The sequence below is a fragment of the Nelumbo lutea genome, chromosome 1 (genome assembly GCF_056320005.1).
Source record: "Nelumbo lutea isolate HS-2025 chromosome 1, American lotus-T2T, whole genome shotgun sequence".
NCBI lineage: Eukaryota > Viridiplantae > Streptophyta > Magnoliopsida > Proteales > Nelumbonaceae > Nelumbo > Nelumbo lutea.
In genome coordinates, this window is record NC_142684.1 from 161,513,880 (window position 1) to 161,534,130 (window position 20,251).

The following is a 20,251-nucleotide window of genomic DNA, read 5'->3' on the forward strand; positions in this document are numbered from 1 at the left end:
TATTAATGCAAAACTAATATTGATCAGTAGGAGTAGTTTATCAATTTCTCGTCTATTAACAAGTCCCCATTTGGTTTGGTGGTCAAAACCTCAAACTCGAGGGCCAGGGGAGGTATAACGTATAAGTAGTAACTCCATGACCTTAGCATTTTTTCTCTAGATTTAATATCCTTCAATGTTTCTTTTTTTATTTATTTTGTCATTTTGTGTGCGCCTGTGAGTTTGGACCAAAATATCGACATGCATATTTGTCGGCATGCATATTGCGCAATTGAATTCATTTCAAGGGGACGATACTCATGCGTCAAGATTGTTTCAGGTTTCAAGGTTCGAAGTTTGGACCAATCTATGAAGTCTCAAGTACTAACAATCGAATATGGTTTTTTCCCTAATATTTGTAGGCATTTCTGTGGATTCAAAAACCGAATCCTTTCACAATAGGATTTTCAAATGTGAGGGGAACACACATTGAGCACGGTTGAACGTAGAGAGCTAGCGAAATTCGAGTGGCTGTCAAGCAAAATATTTTTTTCGACCAATTAACCCCTATTTTATTTCTCTCCTTCCTGAATGCATAATGCATTTTATTTCTGTTTATCAGGAACGTCCCTAGGTTGCACCAAAAAATGATTTTAAAAGATTCTTTACATCAAAACCCTAAGCTTGAAGGACAAATACCTAGGGGCGAAGTTCTGGATATGAAAGAATAAAACTGAGACATATAGGGATCTCATTGAGAAGATTGAACAGAGAAGGGAGTCTTGGCAAGTAAAAACTCTCTCTCAGGCAGGCAGATCCACATTAATCAAATCGATGGCACAACTCGCAAGTAATTCCGCAGTACATAATGATAATGGACCGTCTTCCCAAAAAAGATTTACAATGAATGGAGAAGCTACAAAGGAATTTCTGGTGGAAAAATAAAGACAATAGTTAAAAGAACATAAGTCGGGAATTGCAAACCAAAACATCTAGGAGGGTTGGGGTTTAGGAGAGCGAGAGAAGCCAATATAGCTCTACTTTCCAAACAAAATTGGAGATTATTGTCTAAAAAGAACAGCTTGTGGGTGAACAAATGGAGAGCAAATACCAGAAAAATAATGAAAGTTTCTTCCAAGCAAATGCAAAAGCCAGCTACTCAACTTGGTGGAACACAACGATAAGAATGAGGGCATTTCTAATAAAAGCCTTTTGTTAGAATATCTAGTGTTGGACAGCCGGCTATCTAACCACGTGTTAATCGCCACTTGTATCAAATTGGTTATAAGTCAGTTGCGGTTTTGCGATAGTGTATTTATAAATACCCTCGTTACATTCAACACGTTTTGCGATGAGATTCATACATTTGCGATGAGTTCTTTTGCTCTGTTTCCTCTGTCTTGATTTTTGCATGGTATCAGAATTTGTAATTTCTTCCGCTGCTGAAGCAATCTGTGATTCCTCTCAATTTTTTTTTTCACCTTTTTTGTCTCTTATCACTGAGTTTCTCCTTCTTGCTGTTGCTTCCGCTGCTGATTCTTCCAACCATGACGTCAACACCGGTAATGATATCAACAATGGTGACAGCCATAGAATCCGATCCAGCATCTCCTTACCATCCGATAACCTAGGGAGCATTCTTTTATCTTTTTCCTTGACCAGAGACGATTACCCGACATGGCAAGGGGCCATGCAAAATGCACTGAGAGCAAAAAATAAATACTGGTTTGTGGACGGATCTTTACCACGACTACCAAGATCATCTAGACAAGAATGCTTGGGTTAAAACTAATTCAATTGTGGTTTCTTGGATCTTTACCACGACTACCACGAGAGTGTAGATCTGGAAAGAGTTAGAAGAAAGATTTGCGCAGAGAAACGTCTCGCGGTTCCATAAGCTAAAATGGGACTTGGCGATGCTACAACAAGAAGACCTAATTGTAAACTCAAAGGGCTGTGGGATGAAGTCGGAAGTCTCACCGATCTTCCTGAGTGCACAAGCAAAGCATTGAAACATTTCATTATTGATCGTGAAAAAATAAAAACTCCAATTCTTAAATGAATCTTTCAACATCATTCGATCGAACATTCTGGGATCGGATCCATTACCGATCTTGAACAAGGCGTATTCCCTTGTAATCTAAGAAGAGTGCCATATGCTATAAATCTCTCTTCGACGATCATCCAATCCTGAGGCTACTGCATTGAGTACTGTATCAAGATCCATGACTCTGACTCTAAGAATCACAATCGTTCAAGGTACATTTGCGGTCACTGCAAGAAATTACCTTGCCAGTTGGGAGAAGGGTAGACCAAATCGATCTACAAAGCCTGGCAAGATTCCCCAACAGAGTTATGTGCTAATGCAGACACTAATAATGAATCATACATCACTGGCTCGGTTTCAACCGAACTTGAGCCTAATAGAGCTCGGCTCGTGAGACTTACGAGCCGAGCTCAAATATATATATATATATATATATTAATTTTAATTATTATAATTCTTATTTTTAAATATTAAATAACAAATAATTTTATATATAATTTTTTATTTTTATAACTTTTTTCTAAGATTAGCTCGAGCTTACGAGTTTTTAACTCAAGCCGAGATCAAGCTCAAGCCCTGTAATACATTGGCGAGCCGAGCTCAAGCCTCATACTATTCGGCTCGGCTCGGCTCGAATCCACCTCTATTTTGAGCAAAGAAAACCATGAATCAGATGCAACCGTGAATCTTTCTGGTAAGCACTCCACTATTTCTATTGGATAGTGGTGCCTCTGACCACATGGTTTCAACTACATCATTGTTATCTAGTCACACTCAATTGCATTCTTCCAAACCAATTCATCTTCCGAATGGGACTAGTACTACTGCATCCCATTACAGAACTGTGTATCTTGGGCCGAACCTAATAATCAATCATGTTTTACATGTCCCACAATTCCACTGCAACTTACTCTCTTTTAGCAAACTTACAAAGGAGTTGCAATGTGTTGTTCTGTTTTATTCTTCATTCTGTGTCCTCCAGGACCTAGTCTCTTGGACCGTGATTGGGACGGGTAAACTCGTTGATGGACTGTATTACTTTACCATTGTTGCCTTTGTAGATAATTTTGTTGTGTTTACTACAACTTCAAATAAAGGTCCGGAGCTTTGGAACAAACGACTTGGAAATGCCTCATCACAACGCCTTTCTCTCATTCCAGACATTCCGATTGTTCCTCAAAACAGCTATGCAATGCATGTCATAGAGCCAAATAGTCCAAGATACCATTTTCTGTTCAACCATCTCAGGCTAATGACTCTTTGACTTGATACATTGTGATTTGTGAGGAGGGTACAAGACTCCATTACATATGGGCGCACATTACTTTCTTACTATTGTTGACCATACAAGATGCACTTGGGCTTATCTTTTGAAATTTAAATTTGAAGTTGTTCATCATCTTATATCATTTTGTGCTATGGTTAAAAGGCATTATGGTTACCCTGTTCAACAAATTCGGTTTTAATGGCAAGGAATTCTTTTCTAGTCCTCTTCTCAATTATTTTGCTAAACAAGGCATAACTCAACAACATTCTTGCATAGCAAGCCCTCAGCAAAGTGGTGTTGTAGAGTTCAAGCACCATCACTTGCTGGAAGTCTCTCATGTGCTATGCTTCCAAGCTTCATTGCCTATAACATTCTGGGGAAAATGTCTCCTCACGGACACATACATCATTAATCGGTTACCAACACCATTCCTTTCAGGAAAATCTCTGTTAGAGGTGTTACTACAACAAACCCCAAGTTACAACCATATGCAAGTGTTTGGTTGTCTCTGTTATGCACAATACAACCCAAACTTCGGGATAAACTTTCTAGCAGGGCAACACGTTGTGTTTGTTGTGTACCCCTTTGGTCAAAATGGGTATCTTGTTTTTGACATTGCCACTGGCCACATTTTCACGTCCCAGGATGTCACATTTTATGAAGATCAATTTCTATTTCAAACTTCACACTCGCCATCAACTACTCCTATCATCCCATTGCTTATGCTCGGCCATGATTCAACTATATCACCAGATCCATTGGTCCATGACATGCCTGAACCGCCACCATCAATCACAAGCCCACCTCCTGGCAACCCAGAAATTGAAAGCTTAGATCCATCCAGGCAGTTGTCTCTTGATGATATACTAGCTAATGCAAGCTCATCTGATACCGCTATTGAAGAGAATAACCAAGTTTCAACCCAACTGGCTCACGACCGTGTAGACCTTAGAAAGTCTCCACCCGTTTACGCTCATATGACTACCACCTACCTCCTTCTCTTGCTAATGCAATTACTAGCCTGAGTGCTTGTCTAGCTACGATTTCCTCATAACCATCTTCTTTTTTTGAGGTTGTTAATGATCCCAAGTAGCGACAGGCAATGGTAGCCAAAATTGAAGCACTTGAGCGAAATATTACATGGACACTTGCATATTTGCCACCTAGCAAGAAGGCCATAGGGTCAAAATGGGTCTATAAGATCAAATTGAGGCCCATTTGGTGGCAAAAGGCTATAATCAAGTCAAAGGCCTTGACTAATATAATACCTTTGCACCTATAGCAAAGATTGTTATTGTTTGTTGCCTACTCACAGTGGTTGTTGCCAAGTTTGGGAACTTCACCAGCTTGATGTAAACAATGCATTTCTCCATGGGGAGCTCCATGAAGATGTTTACATGCGCATCCCTTTTAGATTTGCTAAAGATGGTGACCACCATGTTTGCAAATTCCAAAAATCCTTATATGGCCTCAAATAAGCTTTACGAATGTGGTTCCAAAAATTCACTCACGCCCTCGTGCATGCCGGTTTTACCCAATCAATGGCAGACTACTCACTTTTTACAAGCAAGAAAGACAATTCCTTTGTTGCATCCCTTGTGTATGTAGATGACCTAATCATCACAGGAAATGATCCTAATTGTATTACCTCCCTTAAATCTTATCTCAATGAGTGCTTCAACATCAAGGATCTTGGACCCTTAACATATTTCTTGGGCATTGAGGTGGCTCGTTCAGACTCAGGCATCTTCCTAAGTTAGCATAAACACATCATTGACATTTTGAACGAAACTATGATGCATGAATGCAAACCATGTTCAACTCCTATGGAACAACAACGACACTTGAATTATGATGCCAGTCCAACTCTTTTAGATCCAGCCCAACACAAGCGTTTAGTGGGACGCCTACTCTACCCTATGGCCACAAGGCTTGACCTTAGCTTCGCAATACATCAACTCAGCCAATTCATGCAAGATCCACGAGAAAAACACCTCCAAGCCGCTTTACGGGTGGTCAAATATCTCAAGTCCACTCCTCATCATGGCATCTTTATTCCATCCACTAATGACTTTGTGGTATGGGCCTTCTGTGATTCCGACTGGGCTAGTTGTCCACTTACCCGACACTCCACAATAGGTTATATCACGATGCTTGGGAAATCTCCAATCTCTTGGAAAACCAAGAAGCAGCACATTGTGTCATGATCCTCTGCAGAAGCCGAGTATCAAGCTATGGCAATCACAGCCTCAAAACTCATTTGACTTAAACGGGTCTTTGCGGATTTAACAATTCACATCGCAACACCCGTGAAGTTGTACTGTGATAGTCAAGCTACCCTCTATATTGCTGCCAATCCAGTTTTTCATGAATACACAAAGCACATTGACATTGACTGTCATTTTATCCGAAAAAGTATTCAGAGCAATGAGATCAAAACTTTCCACATCAATAGCAACAACCAGCTAGTAGATCTCCTAACCAAAGCTCTCAGGGTGTCACTATTTCAAAGCCTCAATTCTCAAGTTGGGGAATGGAAAATAAATTGACATATCAGAGGACCCCCTGGATACCATGGCTTGAGAGCCACAAACCCACCCTCAAGCCAAACACAACTCGAAAAAAATCAAAAGTTTCATAACTTAAGATCACAAATGGGATCTTGAGAAGCTGATTCTTTTCTTTGAAGACCAAGACATTGAAGCAATAAAAAACATCCCCGTCACCCACAACAGAGGATGTGCTCACATGGAAGAGCACCAAAAACGGTGAACTTTCAGTTAAGTCGGTGTATCAATTGCTGATCCACAAGAAGAGACAAGGGACTCAAGCCAGAAGAAAATAGTCGAAATTTTGGAAAATAAAAAGCCCATTCCGGTGCCAATTATTTCTCTGAAAGTACACGAGGAATAGAGTTAAGTGCAAAACAAATCTTTGGCAGTTGAGACAACAAAATGACACAAATTGCACTTTCTGTAATGAGTCGCCTGAAATGCAACAGCACCTCTTCTTAGAGTGCCCAACAACTAGAGCATTGTGGATGTATTTTCACATAGGGGTTCGCCCGCAGCTCCTGGCTCAAAAAGATCCATCACTAACCCTCCAATGGTGGATAGAGCACAACAAATGCAACATCTCCTGGCAGAATCATTGCCTATCAATCGTAGCAGCCATCTTTCGAGCAATTTGGGATATAAGGAACAGGCAGCTATTTCTCAAAGAGAAAGCAGACCCATGGAAAATCATACAACGTGTAAACACTTACATGCTCAAACAACCAGCTATTTTGGTTCAAGGCAACGCTCCAAATAGTCATCTGGAAATCCATCAAAGGGCAGAACAGATTGAAAACACTACTGATGTCGAGGCAAAACTTTACGTAGATGAATCATGGGATCCCTCTACCAACACAGGAGCAATAGGTTTTGTAATTCTAACCACACAAGGTGCTTGTCTTTATGCAAAGAGCTCGGATTAGTATGACAAAAATAGTCAGTCTCCCACATGTTGACCGAAAATGCAAAGGGAGCCTCTTCTGGTTTCTGCATCTCTTGGTTTGTGCTTAATGAATATTTTGCTAAAAAAAATGCATTTGACGAAAAACTCCAAAGTCAAAAGAGGCCGGCCTCAAGCTCAACGGCAGGTGGCACGGCAGCCACTGGAGTTTCCTTTGCCCTCTGTCTCTGTCACTGTCCACCGCGACTTTTCTTCACTCAAGACTCAAGAATTAAGCCGTGATTCCAGTGGTTATGAGAGCTTCTTTTGGCAAGACTTATCACTCTTTTAGGATATATATATTCCAATCTGACGCTCTCGTTTGAGCTATCCCAATGAGGCCACCTCATTCAATTTGTTATCCGGAAAGAAGGGCTCCCCTTATCTTCGAAGTTACTCAAAATTGTTATCTGGTATAATGAAAAACTATAAAAAGGGAGATCTGTCAGTACCAAGACCGCAAGATTTCAACCGTCAAATTGCATCTCATCACATCTCCATGAACAGTCACAAGTACAGTTACAGGTACTCTCCTTCCCTGCTCTCACTTTCTGAGCATGAATTCCCTGCAAATTTAGTGGCTTCTTAACACTGAAAACCAAAAAACCATTGCTCAATGGCCATATTATCGAATGAAATCTCGTGTTACCGTCTCCCCTTCAGTACCCACATAAAACCGACCACCCTCTATTCTCATCGCAGCTGCATAGTTTATTACAGGAACCCTGAACTGGATGGCCCCAACATCAGAAACCGACTTAGTTTTAGGGCTTCTGCTGAAACAAGGACAACCCATTACCAGTCACTTGACATTAAGGAGACCCATCTCATGAAACTCCTTAATAGATCTTGCAAAGCTGGGAAATAGATGTGGTCACTTATAATATATTGATAGGCAGTCTTTGCGGTAGAGGGAAGCTAAGATTGGCTCTGAAGGTATTTGATCAATTACTCAAAGATACTTGTCACCCAACTGTGATTACTTACACAATACTGATAGAGGCAACAATTGTTGAAGGTGGTACTAATGATGCAATGAAGCTTTTGGAAGAAATGCTGTCAAAAGGGCTTCGACCTGACATGTATACTTACAATGCAATTATCAGGGGAATGTGCAGAGAAGGGATGGTGGACCGAGCTTTTGAATTTATTAGGAGTTTACCCTCTCAGGGTTGTGAACCAGATGTTGTATCATACAACATTTTGTTACGGGCATTCTTGACTCAGGGAAGATGGGATGATGGGGAGAAACTGGTGGCCGGGATGATCTCCAGGGGTTGTGAGCCAAATTTGATCACTTACAGTATCTTGATCACTTCACTTTGTCATGAAGGGAAGGTTGAGCAGGCACTCGAGGTATTGAAGGTTATGTTGACACGGGGTTTTACTCCTGACACTTACAGTTATGATCCACTTATCTCTGCATTCTGCAAAGAGGGAAGGTTGGATTTGACACTTGAGCTCTTGGAGTGCATGATCTCTAATGGCTGTGCCCCTGATATTGTCAACTACAATACAATAATGGCAGCTCTGTGTAAGAGTGGAAATGCAGATCAGGCTTTGGAGATATTCGAGGAGCTTGGTAGAGCAGGTTGCCCTCCAAATGTGAGTTCATACAACACAATGATCAGTGGATTGTGGAACAATGGGGCAAGATTGAAGGCTTTGGAGATGGTTTCAGAAATGATAAGCAAAGGTATGGAGCCTGATGAAATTACTTATAACTCACTGATATCATGCTTGTGCAGGGAAGGTATGGTAGATGAAGCTATGGGCCTGTTGGAGGACATGGAGGGTAGTGGTTTTCGCCCCACAGTCATCAGCTATAATACTGTGCTCCTTGGATTGTGCAAGGCCCATAGAGTTGACAATGCCATTGATTTATTGGTGGTAATGGTGAAGAAAGGTTGTAGGCCAAATGAAACCACTTGCATCCTACTGATTGAAGGCATAGCCTATGCTGGATGGAGACCAGAAGCTATGGAGTTGGCAAATGCACTTTTTTCTAGGGAAGTTATCTCTATTGATGCTGTCAAACGGTTAAACAGGATATTTCCCATGCTTAACGTGTACAAAGATCTCACACAATTAGAAAGCAAGAAATAGTAAGTCCTTGTTGTTGTGGACTTATGGTTCACATTTGCTCACCCCAATTCTTTAAGGGTTGGTGGTGCTTCCATTATTTCTCATTCTTTCCTCTATAAAGGTAGAGAGGGCTGCAAGTCAGGGTACCTGATTTGAAGAACTTCAACTTATCTGGCTCTGGTTAGGGTTCAGGCTCTTGAAAATCTAACAAAATTGGAACCCAATTTGCACCCCTTAAAGGGGTGTGTGTGATTCATATAAGTTACTAGGGAGATTTAATCAGCTCTTCCATGATGAAACTTGTATCACAGGAGCAGGTGGATTAGCAAATATTAAGATTTTCCCCAAGGTTGGGGCTATGTTATCCTAAATTCCAGGTTGCCTTCTGAAATTAGCAAAACCTCAAAGAAATTGGCCGCAGTTGAGGAAAGAATAATTATGTCCAATGCATCAGTCAATCTATCTTGGCCTTGCGCAGAAATTCCTGAAAAATCCTTGATTTCTAAAGATAACAAAGGAGGAATAATACATTATATGAATACAGTGTTGGGATGGAACTGAACACCAATAGTCTGAAAGAAAGCCCCACCTAATTAAGCAGCAAAGTTGTAAACCCAAAGGAACCACTCCACTCATTAATCCATTTCTCCCACTTGAGATCTTTTTGGAGCCATCTGTATGTGTATCATGCAAAATCTGTATTAAACTGTGTTTTCTATATTCATGGAAAGTTTTCTTTGAGCTGAGATATGATAAAGCCTTTTATGCAATTCTTTTAGTGGGAAGAAGCAGCCAAGTGCACTATACAGCTGTCTTCCCTCTGCTGGACTTTATGCCAAATGCTAACTATTTTTTACACAATGAAAAAAGAAGTAGTATTCTCCCATCTTGTTTTTATTTTTCAAATTGTTTTCCTTTTCTCTCTTCTCAAGGTTGCAAGTTGCAACCACAAGTGAAATCTGATTGAACAATTACGCAATCCAATTGAACAATTGTTTTCCTTTCCTTGTCTCTCTCTTAGTTCTATTTGTACTGCAGTGAAAAGGTAAAGGCGATATTGCAGCCAAGGTTCTAAATATCGACACGGGTACCAGTGTATCGACCTGTGTCGGTGCTTTTTTTATGTGTTTTACTTATTTTTTTTTCGAAATCGGTTCAGAGGAGTTGGTTTAAGGCCCAATACAACCCCTATAGGGGCGTATCAGGAAGCCACCGGCACAATACGTATCAGCTGATACGGGCTGATACAAGTCGATACTTTGAACCTTGATTGCAGCACAGTTTAAACAGGTCAACCCCCCCCCCCACAATGTGAACAACCTACCTGACCTGTTTTCATAGTTCATTGATTTATATCCAATTTACCTCGTATAATATGACCCAAAAGTAAGGATGATGGAGCATGATCCACCCTCAAGAAGAAGTTCAATCCAAAGTAGAATTCATACTCCGGGGTTGAACTAACTGGTGATTCAGCTTTAGTTCTTATTTGTGGGTCCTTGTAGGAGAAATTCCCAATAAAAATGAATGTCCATATGCATTGCACGTTTTCTATTCAAAAGTTGATAAATCTAGCATACCCCTTAAAGCAGTCAGCATAATTATCATTTTATTATTAGCCTTTAGGCTGCATTTCCTGCAATTTATTGTGTTTAGTTGCATGGAAAATGCCATTTACGCTGTTTAGTGGCAGGTAAAATGGCCATGGTAACAAATTTCCCCATGGTAAATGGCCATTTTGCACAAAGCAGTCTCTCTCATACTCGAAGTTGCATTCTCATGCTTGCCAACCCAAGATTTGAACAGTACTCCAAGCCAAATATTGGGCAAATTAGCACATGGCTTAGTTTCTTATCGGATTTACCAAGAAAATGATTTGTTTTCCTTCCTTTTACATATAACCAACTGCAAAAAAATAAATCCAACATACAATGTGAAGCAATTCTCTGATGTAAACCTAGCACAAAATGTTAAAAGCAAATCTCTATTTAAGTTGTGTCATATACACGCCTCATGGTGGCTTGGAGTACCGTTTCTGGAGTTAAGTGAGAAAGGTTTCTTCTTCCTCCCCCCACCACCACCAAACAAATAAACAAACATTTTGCTTTAGCTTTTCTCCACAATGAAAGCTTTAGTTTATAGCACCACCGGTATATCAGCAAGGATATACCTGATGATGAATGCAATGGCTGAAAGATGAGTAAGTTAGCCATGAATATTCTGACATAGGAAAATTCTGAGGAAAATGATATGGTGCCACTCGAGTAGGCCTTTTGATCAATGCATCTTCAAATAAGGCTGCGTTTAGTTGTGTAAAGACATGAGTGCAAATAGGCTAATAAGTGTAAAATCGGTCTATTTTTGCTTTAGATTTGACCTTCTTGTTTATTTGTCAAAATTAAAACAGGAAGTGGTGTGGTCCCATATAATGTGCAAGAGAATGGAGGTAGGAGGGTTATTTGAATGGTATTGAACTAGGAAGCAAGATAGTTACAAATGAGACAAAAAAAAGAACAAATTTTGTATCAAATAAGAGTATAAATCATGATTACAAACAAATAGATACAAAACTGAACCAGGGGCAAATTTTGTATCATGGTTACTAATGCTACGCAATCCGAGCACTCCTAGCTGGCAGCTGACTGGCTCCTCGCTGGCGACGGATGGTACCTGAGAAGAGAGTAGTGAAGGATTCCTGGGGGACTTGTCCGGTGGGAATACTCCGATGCTTAAGTTAGAACGCTGGAGAAAGCAATAAAGAGTGTAAAGAAGGCTAAGAGTGTAGGTCGCGCTAGATCACTGAGTTAGCTCGAGAGAAAGTTCGAGATATTCAAGATAAGATATCATATATTTGAGACAGTGTCTCCCTTCAACTATGGGGCTCTTATATATGAGCGTTCTTGTCAAATCGGGCGTAACCGCCACTGGACCTCTATCGCAGCCGTTATCTGCCAAGGCTGTGCAGGTAACCGTTGCTGTGTACTACCCAATCGGATGAGTGACATGTCACGGAAGGACAAGCACACCACCACCTATCAAGAGATGTGGGCGCAGACTTGTCGAGCTGGCAGGGACTGCGCCGTCAGTCAGAAGACGTGGCGCAGTCTGGCAGGTACGGTCTTGTCAGATAGAAGCTTCCTGAAAACATAGCGTCGCTCAGTAGCGAGCTACCCTGTCGCAAGCTACCTTGTAGCGAGCTCCTGAGGGTTTTTCGAGGTGATTCCTTCTGAAGTGGCCCCTTAGGCAGTTTTCTACCTAAGTACTAGAGCGAGTTGGTTACTCTAGATTGCGAGTTGGGATAGACTTGTCTTGGAGTATTCCCTTTCAGTACATCGGGGGTCCTTGAGCTCACGCTGTAGCGGGCTCCTCCTGTAGCGAGCTATGACGTAGCGAGCTATCCTGTGGGCCCGTTACTTAGTCGCGACCAGGCTGTGATGCTGAGCTGTTACTTATGCTGAGTCATGTCCACATGTCACTGTCCCAAGGGGTCAGGTCAAATCACCCTCCATCAATTGCCCCCCACTCCTCAAGCTAAGAATGTTACCTTAGCGTGAGGAGTTCATGAAGTGTGACGGGTGTATTTGACTGAAATTCAAACTTGATTGACTGCTTGCAATTAATGTGCGCAGAAGTCAGGGGATTTTTTACTTTTCGAATGCCGAGAAACGTACCAAAGCAACTCTTAAATCTGGATATCATGCAGCCGTCATTACCTCAATCATGGAAGACGTGCAGCCAGTTAGTCACATTTCGGTTTCAGAAGACGTGTGGTTATCTTGACAGTGAACCGTCAGATCTATCTTAGTCTGGGCCATCGATTTGAGGGCACAATAGCTATAAATAGGGAGGCCCCGGACCTCACTTTCTTTTACGCTAACTTGCCTTGTCTTCGGATGTGTCTTATCATCTTGTCAATATGTCTGGATATCCGTACCACGTCTATTCCTAGGACGGTAACCAGGATGACGCCCCCTCGAGCTCAGGGAAAGCTTGGGGGCAGGCTCCGGAGGCTCGAGAGGCCTCCGGCGAGACAGCTTCCACCTCTCGGGGCAAGGAGCCCGACAAGCTTCGGTCCCTCCTCTATGTCGATGGAGAGACTTAGATCTTTAGTTCTTCATTTTAACCTTCCCAGAGACCTCATCTACAGTCTCCCTTATGGTAACTTTCCCTGGGAGCATGGTCCCAACGAGATATTGATCTTTCAAGAACAGCTCAAGGCTGGCCTGCATTTTCCTCTGCATCCTCTGATAGTGGAGGTTTTGAACCATTTCAGCGTCACCATTGACCAGCTTCACCCCAACTCCATTCGAAATGTAGTTGGGACTATTTCTCTATTTTATGAGTATTTCCTTCCCCTCAATCTTGATATCCTCTCCACCATTCTCTGCATCAAGAATGCTTCTCCCGGAGTGCCTCCAGAAAGGCGTTCCTACTATTTTTCTCCCCGTCGCGACTTCAAGCTCTTATACGAGCTGCCAAATTAAATCCCAGTCTACATGGTGGTAAGTGTCTTTTCTCTTCTTTCTTTTTTTCTCCTTTTCTCTTTTCTAACCTTAGTCTCCTGTTGGCAGGTGAACTCCACCATCCACGCCATGGCCCTCTAGACCAACATCCACTCCGGCGATGCACGTAATCAAAGGTCGACTGTGCAGAAGCTCCAGGGTGAGCTCGACCGGGCCTGAGGTGAAGTCATGCTCAAAAGGGGAGCGAGGCCCAGGAACTGTTCGTCCAGGACCAGGAGGCGCAGATCGCTCGGCTATCTGAGAAGAGTGCTCGCTACCGGGAGGAGTCGTCGAGGGTGGTGGTGGAGAGGGAGCTTCTTCGCCAGCAGGTTTGAGACTTGGAGTCCACTCTTTAGGACCGAACTCGGAACTTCGACGCCATGGTGGAGGCCGAGCGAGCTAAAGCGGTCTGGGACTTTAAGGACTCCCAGGAGTATCACGACCTCCAAGTGGAGTATGGCTCGAGCTTCTACCTGTCCGGAGCCACTAGTTGGTCTGAAAGAAGTTCTCTGGGCTCAACCTTGACAGCATAACAATGAAGGGCCTTGATCCTGAGACAGCGGACCAGGCGGAGGAGGAGGAGCCTGACTCCCCGGAGGACGACGATGAGGTGGAGGAAGTGGACCCTTGAGGCTGGCGGCTCTTCTGTTATTTTCTTCTGACCGAATTCTGGTGGTTCTTGAGTGCCAAAACCCGGTTTTTTAAATCTCTTTCTTGGGCAGTTGTGCCCTTTTTACTTCTTGTTGAACTCTTCCCAGGCTGTTTAAGCTCATTTTTTTTTATGAATTAGTAATGGAATTTTTCTTTTTCTGCTAAGTATGGTGTGCTCTTTATTTTCTGTCGATGCGGTTTCATCACTCGGGTTGTTAGAGCTACATACCCGAAGTAGGATTTTTCAGTAGTTGTCACCCCGAGCTATCCCTTAATGCTTGAGGTATTTTTATAGTATACCCCAAAGTAATTACCTTGTATGCCCGAACTGTATATTCATAGGTTGTTCCTTGTCAGGTTTAGCCAATATACTGAGACGAGCTATGCTTCATAGGGTTCAGACCCGAGCTGCCTATGCCTCTGATACTTAGTGCTTTGCCTCTACCGATGAAGCAGCTAAGTCTTCCATCGTGTCGAGGTCTTAGTTAGCACGGTGTTTTAGCCCTTAGGCTGAGGGAGTGACTTATAGTTCACTCTTGAAGTTTGCCCATGCCATGGAGGTGGCTGGGTCTCATTGCAACGAGGTCGTGTTAGCTCGGCATTTTGGCCCTTAGGCTATGAGAGTGACTCGTGGTCTACTCAGTAGTTCACCCAGGCCATAGAGGTGACTGGGTTTTATCGCGTCGAGGTCTTTGTTAGCTCGGCATTTTTGCCCTTAGTCTCTGAGAGTGACTCGTGGTCTACTCAGTAGTTATAGGTAATACTGCCTTAAGTTGACAATATTCCATGCCCGAGGTACTTGTTTCCCTTCAAGGGTTTCGAGCTCGTATGTTCTTTCCCCGAGCACCCATTTCACTCAGTAGGGTCCTTCTCAATTCGGTTTGAGCTTGCCAATGCCGGGCTTAGGTACCATAACTTTACAAAAGACTAAGTCGCCAACGCGAAGGTTCCGCTTCTTGACCCTAGCGTTATAGTACCGAGCTACTCTTTGCTGGTAGGTTGCGGTCCTGATATATGTGAGGTTCCTTACTTCGTCGAGTAGGTCGAGGTTGGTACGTAGCTCGTCTTCGTTTGCCTTGTCATCATACGCTTCCAATCGTAGAGAGGGAACCTCGATCTCAGCTGGGATGACTGCTTTGGTGCCGTCTGTGAGGTTGAAGGGGGTCTCTCCTGTGGCGGTCTTCTGTGTGGTTCGATGAGCCCATAGAACACTGGGTAGCTCATCTGTCCATAGTTCTTTAGATCGATCTATCTGTGCCTTCAGTCGACGAAGGATGGCTCTGTTCGTGACTTCTGCTTGACCATTTGCTTGAGGGCTGAAGTGAAGTTTTGTCGGATCCCCATGTCTTGGCACCAGTTCTGGAATTTAATGTCCTCGAACTGCTTACCATTATCAGAAATCAATACCCGAGGTAACCCGAAGCGGCACACTATGTTCTTCCAAAAGTAGTTCTAGACGTTTCGAGCTGTGATCGTCACGAGAGGTTCAACTTCTACCCACTTGGTGAAATAATCCACTGCTACCACTAGGAACTTCCTATGGCCTATCACTGGTGGAAACGGCCTGAGTATATCGATGCCCCATTGTGCGAAGGGCCACGGGCTAGCGAGATACTTGAGGTCGGAAGTGGGCTGATGGTGGATATTGGCATGCTTTTGGCACTTGTCACACTTTTTGACGAGCTCAATAGCATCTGCTTTCATTCCTGGCCAATAGTACCCCTGTCGTAGCACTTTTTGGGTGAGGGCCCTGCCCCCCAAGTGTGCCGCACAGGCCCTCATGAGTGTCGCGGAGTACGAGCTCGGCTTTGGAAGGTCGCAAGCAGCGCAGGTAGGGGAGCATGTAGGATCTTTGGTAGAGTCGTTCGTCTATCATGATGTATTTGGTCGCCTGACGCTCTACCCATCTGGTGGCATTGCGGTCTGTAGAGAGGGTCCCGTGTAGCAGGAAGCTTGCAAGCAGATCGATCTAGCTCGGCTCTGGTTGGACGATAGGAGCGACCTCCTCTGCCCCTTCAAGAATGCTAGGCCGAGACAGGTTCTCTATGTACACAGTTCTCATGGTATTATCACTGGTGCTGGCTAACCGGGACAGGGCGTTGGCCTCAGCGTTCTCCGACCTCGATAGTTGCCTGATGAAGTGTGTCTGGAAGTTAAGCAGAGCCTCTCTTACTTTGGCTAAGTAGGCAATGATAGTTAGTTCATGAGCTTCATATTCGCCTGTGACTTGATTGACCTCGAGCTGGGAATCGCTGTAGACGATGATATACTTGGCTTTCACTTCTTTGGCTAGATTTAGCCCGGCTATCAATGCTTTGTACTCTACTTCATTGTTGGATGCCGCGAACTCGAAGTGTAGTGCGTACTCCAACTTTGTGCCACTTGGGCCGTACAGAACGATTTCGGCTCCACTGCCCTGCTAGTTGGAGGAGCCACCTACGTGAAGGATCCAGGGCTCCTCATCCCAGTTCGCGCTTGGCTTCACTAGGAGAGATGCTGCACTAGCTGCTACCTCACGGTGCTCAGACTCAACTGGCTTGGGAGCTTCGAGCTTGCCCGAATTAAGGGCCTCGTGCTCAACCGGCCTGGGGACTTTAGAGCTGAAAGTGCATTCCACAACGAAGTCTGCTAAGGCTTGGGCCTTGATAGCAGTTTATGGCTTGTATTGGAGATTGTACTAGCTGAGCTCAACGGCCCACTTTGTCAGTCAACCAGAGACCTCGGGCTTGAGCAGAACTTGCCTCAGAGGTTTGTTGGTGAGGACGATAACAGTATGAGCTTGGAACTAAGAACGGAGCTTTCAGGTTGCAATAACCAGTGCGTGGGCCAGCTTTTCTATCTCTGGATATCTTGTCTCTGCTCCCTGCAACACTTTACTAACATAGTAGATAGGTCATTGGACCCGATCTACCTCTTTTATTAGTATCGAGCTGACCACTTCATCACTTGCTGGGAGGTACAGTTCTAAAACGTCACCCTGCTTGGGCTCGGTTAAAACCGGTATGCTAGCAAGGTACTTTTTGAACTCGTCGAACGTAAGTTGGCAATTTTGGATCCATTCAAACTCTTTGCTTTTAATTGCCTTAAAGAAAGGTAGGCAACGGTCTTTCGACTTGGACATGAAGCGGCTCAGGGCAGCTATTTGGCCATTCAGCCTCCTTCATTTTTCGAGGTGCTCTCATCTCTAGGATGGCCTTTATTTTATCTGGGTTGGCTTCAATGTCGCGCCAATTAACAATGTATCCCAGGAATTTACCCGATGTGACACCGAAGACACACTTATTCAGGTTCAACTTCATATTAAATCTACACAAATTTTCAAAAACTAAATGCAAGTCTTGTATTAATTCATGCGAAAACTGGGTTTTGACGACCATGTCGTCTACATAGCACTCTATTTTTTTGCCAATCAATGGCTCAAACAACTTATTTACAAGTCTTTGAAATGTTGCCCTGGCATTTTTTAGCCCAAAGGGCATGACCTTGTAGCAGTATAGGCCAAGCTCGGTTATGAAGGCAGTCTTTTCTTCATCAGTCGGGTCCATCCTGATCTGGTTGTAGCCCGAATAGGCATCTAGAAAGCTCAGCAACTCGTGCCCCGAGGTCGCGTCCACCAGACAGTCAATCCTGGGGAGTGGGAAGCAGTCCTTTGGGCAAGCTCGGTTTAGGTCAGTGTAGTCGACGCACATGTGCCATTTACCGTTAGCCTTTTTTACCAGAACGGGGTTGGCCACCCAGCTCGAGTAATGGACTTCCCTGATAAAATCGGCTACAAGGAGCTTCCCGACCTCCTCGTCGACTGCCCTCCATTGCTCTGGGGCTAGGTTGTGTTTCTTCTGTCTAACGGACCTAACTATAGGATCAGTATTAAGCTTATGAGTTATAATGCTAGGGTCTATGCCGGGCATTTATGCCGCGGACCATGCAAAAACATCTAATTTTTTTAGAAAAGCATACCAATTTAGATCGTAGAGGCTCCTCAATGGAAGCACCAATCTAGAGTGTTCGGGTTGGGTCCTCCGTCGAGGCTGGGATGGAGATGTTCTCTTCTGTGGGTGCAACTCACTCATCGCTCTGATCTGTAGGTCGCTCCAACTTGAGGTCATTGGCCACCTTGGCTTTCCCTTTAAGGGCGGCGACGTAGCATTTGCGAGACTCAAGCTAGTCACCTCGCGCTATCCTGATTCCGAAGTCCGTGGGGAACTACATGGCCAAGTAGTAAGTGGACACCACAGCCCATAAGGCATGGGTAATTGGCCGACCAACTATGGCGTTATACGGGGAGGGAGTTGCGACCACTAAGAAATCATGGTTGAGCCACACTATGCTAGGCCAACTGTCAACTTCCACATGTACTATGATCCTTCCCAGGGGCCTGACTTCCTCTCCGCTAAAGCCTACCAGGGGAGTGTTCGCGGGCTTCAGGTCACTCTCTTGGAGCTGAATTTGGTCGAAGGCTGCTTAAAAGAGGATGTCTGCTGAGCTGCCTGAGTCGACGAGGACACGCTTGACTTCAAATTCATTGATCTTCATCTTTATGAAGAGCGCATCATCATGGGGGTAGTGGACCTCGTGCGCATCATCTTTTATGAAGAAGATGGGATCTTCCATCCTTGGCCGCTTCACGGGGTTCTGCTTTTCCCTAATGGCCTCGCGAGCTCTTCCCTGTTCTGCCTGCTTGCTGGACTCGGGAACATCTCTACTCTGCTCCCCCTGCCGACCTGCTTTATTATTACTATTATTATTTTGTACAAAATTTCTCAGATACCCGCGACAGATGAGCTCATCTATCTCGTCGCGGAGGTTTTTACAGTTCTCGATGTTGTGACAGTGATCTTTATGAAAACTACAATACAAATTTGTATTTCTAACATTAGGGTCTGCCTTCAGCCGAGGTGGTCACTTCACATATGGGGCGTCCTTGATCACTATGAGGATCTCAGCCCGCTTCGCGTTGAGGGGTGTGTAGTCCCTTTTTGCTGCTAGAGCTCGGAAAGCCATATTTGGCTTTGCCCCCCGAGCTTGGTCCTTCTTCTTGCTGTCGCCCTGAGTTGAGGGCTCTGGTTCCCTTTTCCTTTTCTCGAGGGCCTGCTCGCCCTTCTGGTTGATCTCTTCCTCCATCCCGATAAACTGATCTGCGAGCTTGAGGAACTCGGTCACAGTCTTAGGCTGGTTGACAACCATGTGCCACTTGAACTCTTTGTGGGTAATACCTCGCTTGGCTGCGGTGAAGCGAGTTGCGGGGTCCAAATCGGGTATTTGTAGACAAACATCATTAAACTGCTTGATGTAACTCTGAATGGACTCCCCTTCCTTTTGAACTATGTTGAAGAGGCTTTCTTGAGTTCTTGGGCACCTCTTGCTGGTGACAAAGTGGGAGGTGAAAACTTGCACGAACTACGCCCAGTTTCTTATCAAACCGGGCATGAGGTTTCGGTACCATGTGTGGGCTACCCCTTTGAAGGTGGTGGAGAAGGCCACGCACATGTAGGATTCAATGGCCCTTGCCAGGTGCATCTGAGACTAAAAGGCGTCCACATGATCATTCGGATTGAAGGATCCATCATACTTGTCCAATGGAGGGAGCTTGAAGTCTCTTGGCATGGGAACAACAAGAAGTTTTGGAGACAGTGGGGAAGGAACTGAGAGGAGAGGAGTATCTTTTACTTCACCTGAGCTCACCTCCTCTTTACCTTTGATCTCGGGCGAGACACAGGTAGCAATTCGGCGAGCTCGTTGGCGTCTTCGCTATTGCTTTGTCGGCTCAGCGTTGGTGTTGCTTGCTTCAGTGTTACCGAGCTCGATGGGCTCGGACTACTGGTGGTAGCTCTGGACTGAAGGGCCCTGCCTGGTGTCTGTGGCTAGGACCTCAAACGGATTTTCTGTGAGCGGGAGCTTGAACTACGAGTGTTGGGGCGATACGGGCTTGACTGGCTGGGAGGCCCCCGACCTGCCCGTAGGCTGCGAGGCGGGGGTGACTAGCCTCTCCATTCTGCCATGGGGAGAGGCTTGGCTCTTGGAGAGATTCTGGGCCTAAGAGGCTTCTCCCCGGCGAGGTCGTTCGCTCTGACGGGAGGGCTTGGTCTGCTTCAAGGCCGGGTGCCTAGGAGGGAGTGGCTGTTGGGCCTGAGGCAAGGAAGGGAACTGCTACTGATACTAGTACTAAGAGACCTGATGCAGCACTTGTTGCTGGTAGAGTTGGAACTGCTGGAATTGCTACATTTG

General features: G+C 44.4%; 1 long non-coding RNA gene and 1 pseudogene across 2 annotated transcripts; one reads left to right on the forward strand and one right to left on the reverse strand.

Annotated features, from left to right (window-relative positions):
* Positions 1-823: 823 nt before the first annotated feature.
* Positions 824-2,383, reverse strand: LOC148878779 (uncharacterized). Its single transcript, XR_016105355.1, has 2 exons — positions 2,089-2,383; positions 824-1,967 (listed from the first exon to the last, which is right to left on the reverse strand). It is a non-coding gene; the product is annotated as an uncharacterized LOC148878779 (long non-coding RNA).
* A 4,889-nt stretch (positions 2,384-7,272) lies between these two features.
* LOC148878780 (uncharacterized) lies at positions 7,273-8,914 on the forward strand (annotated as a pseudogene). Its single transcript, XR_016103878.1, has one exon. The product of XR_016103878.1 is annotated as an uncharacterized LOC148878780 (transcript).
* Positions 8,915-20,251: the final 11,337 nt, after the last annotated feature.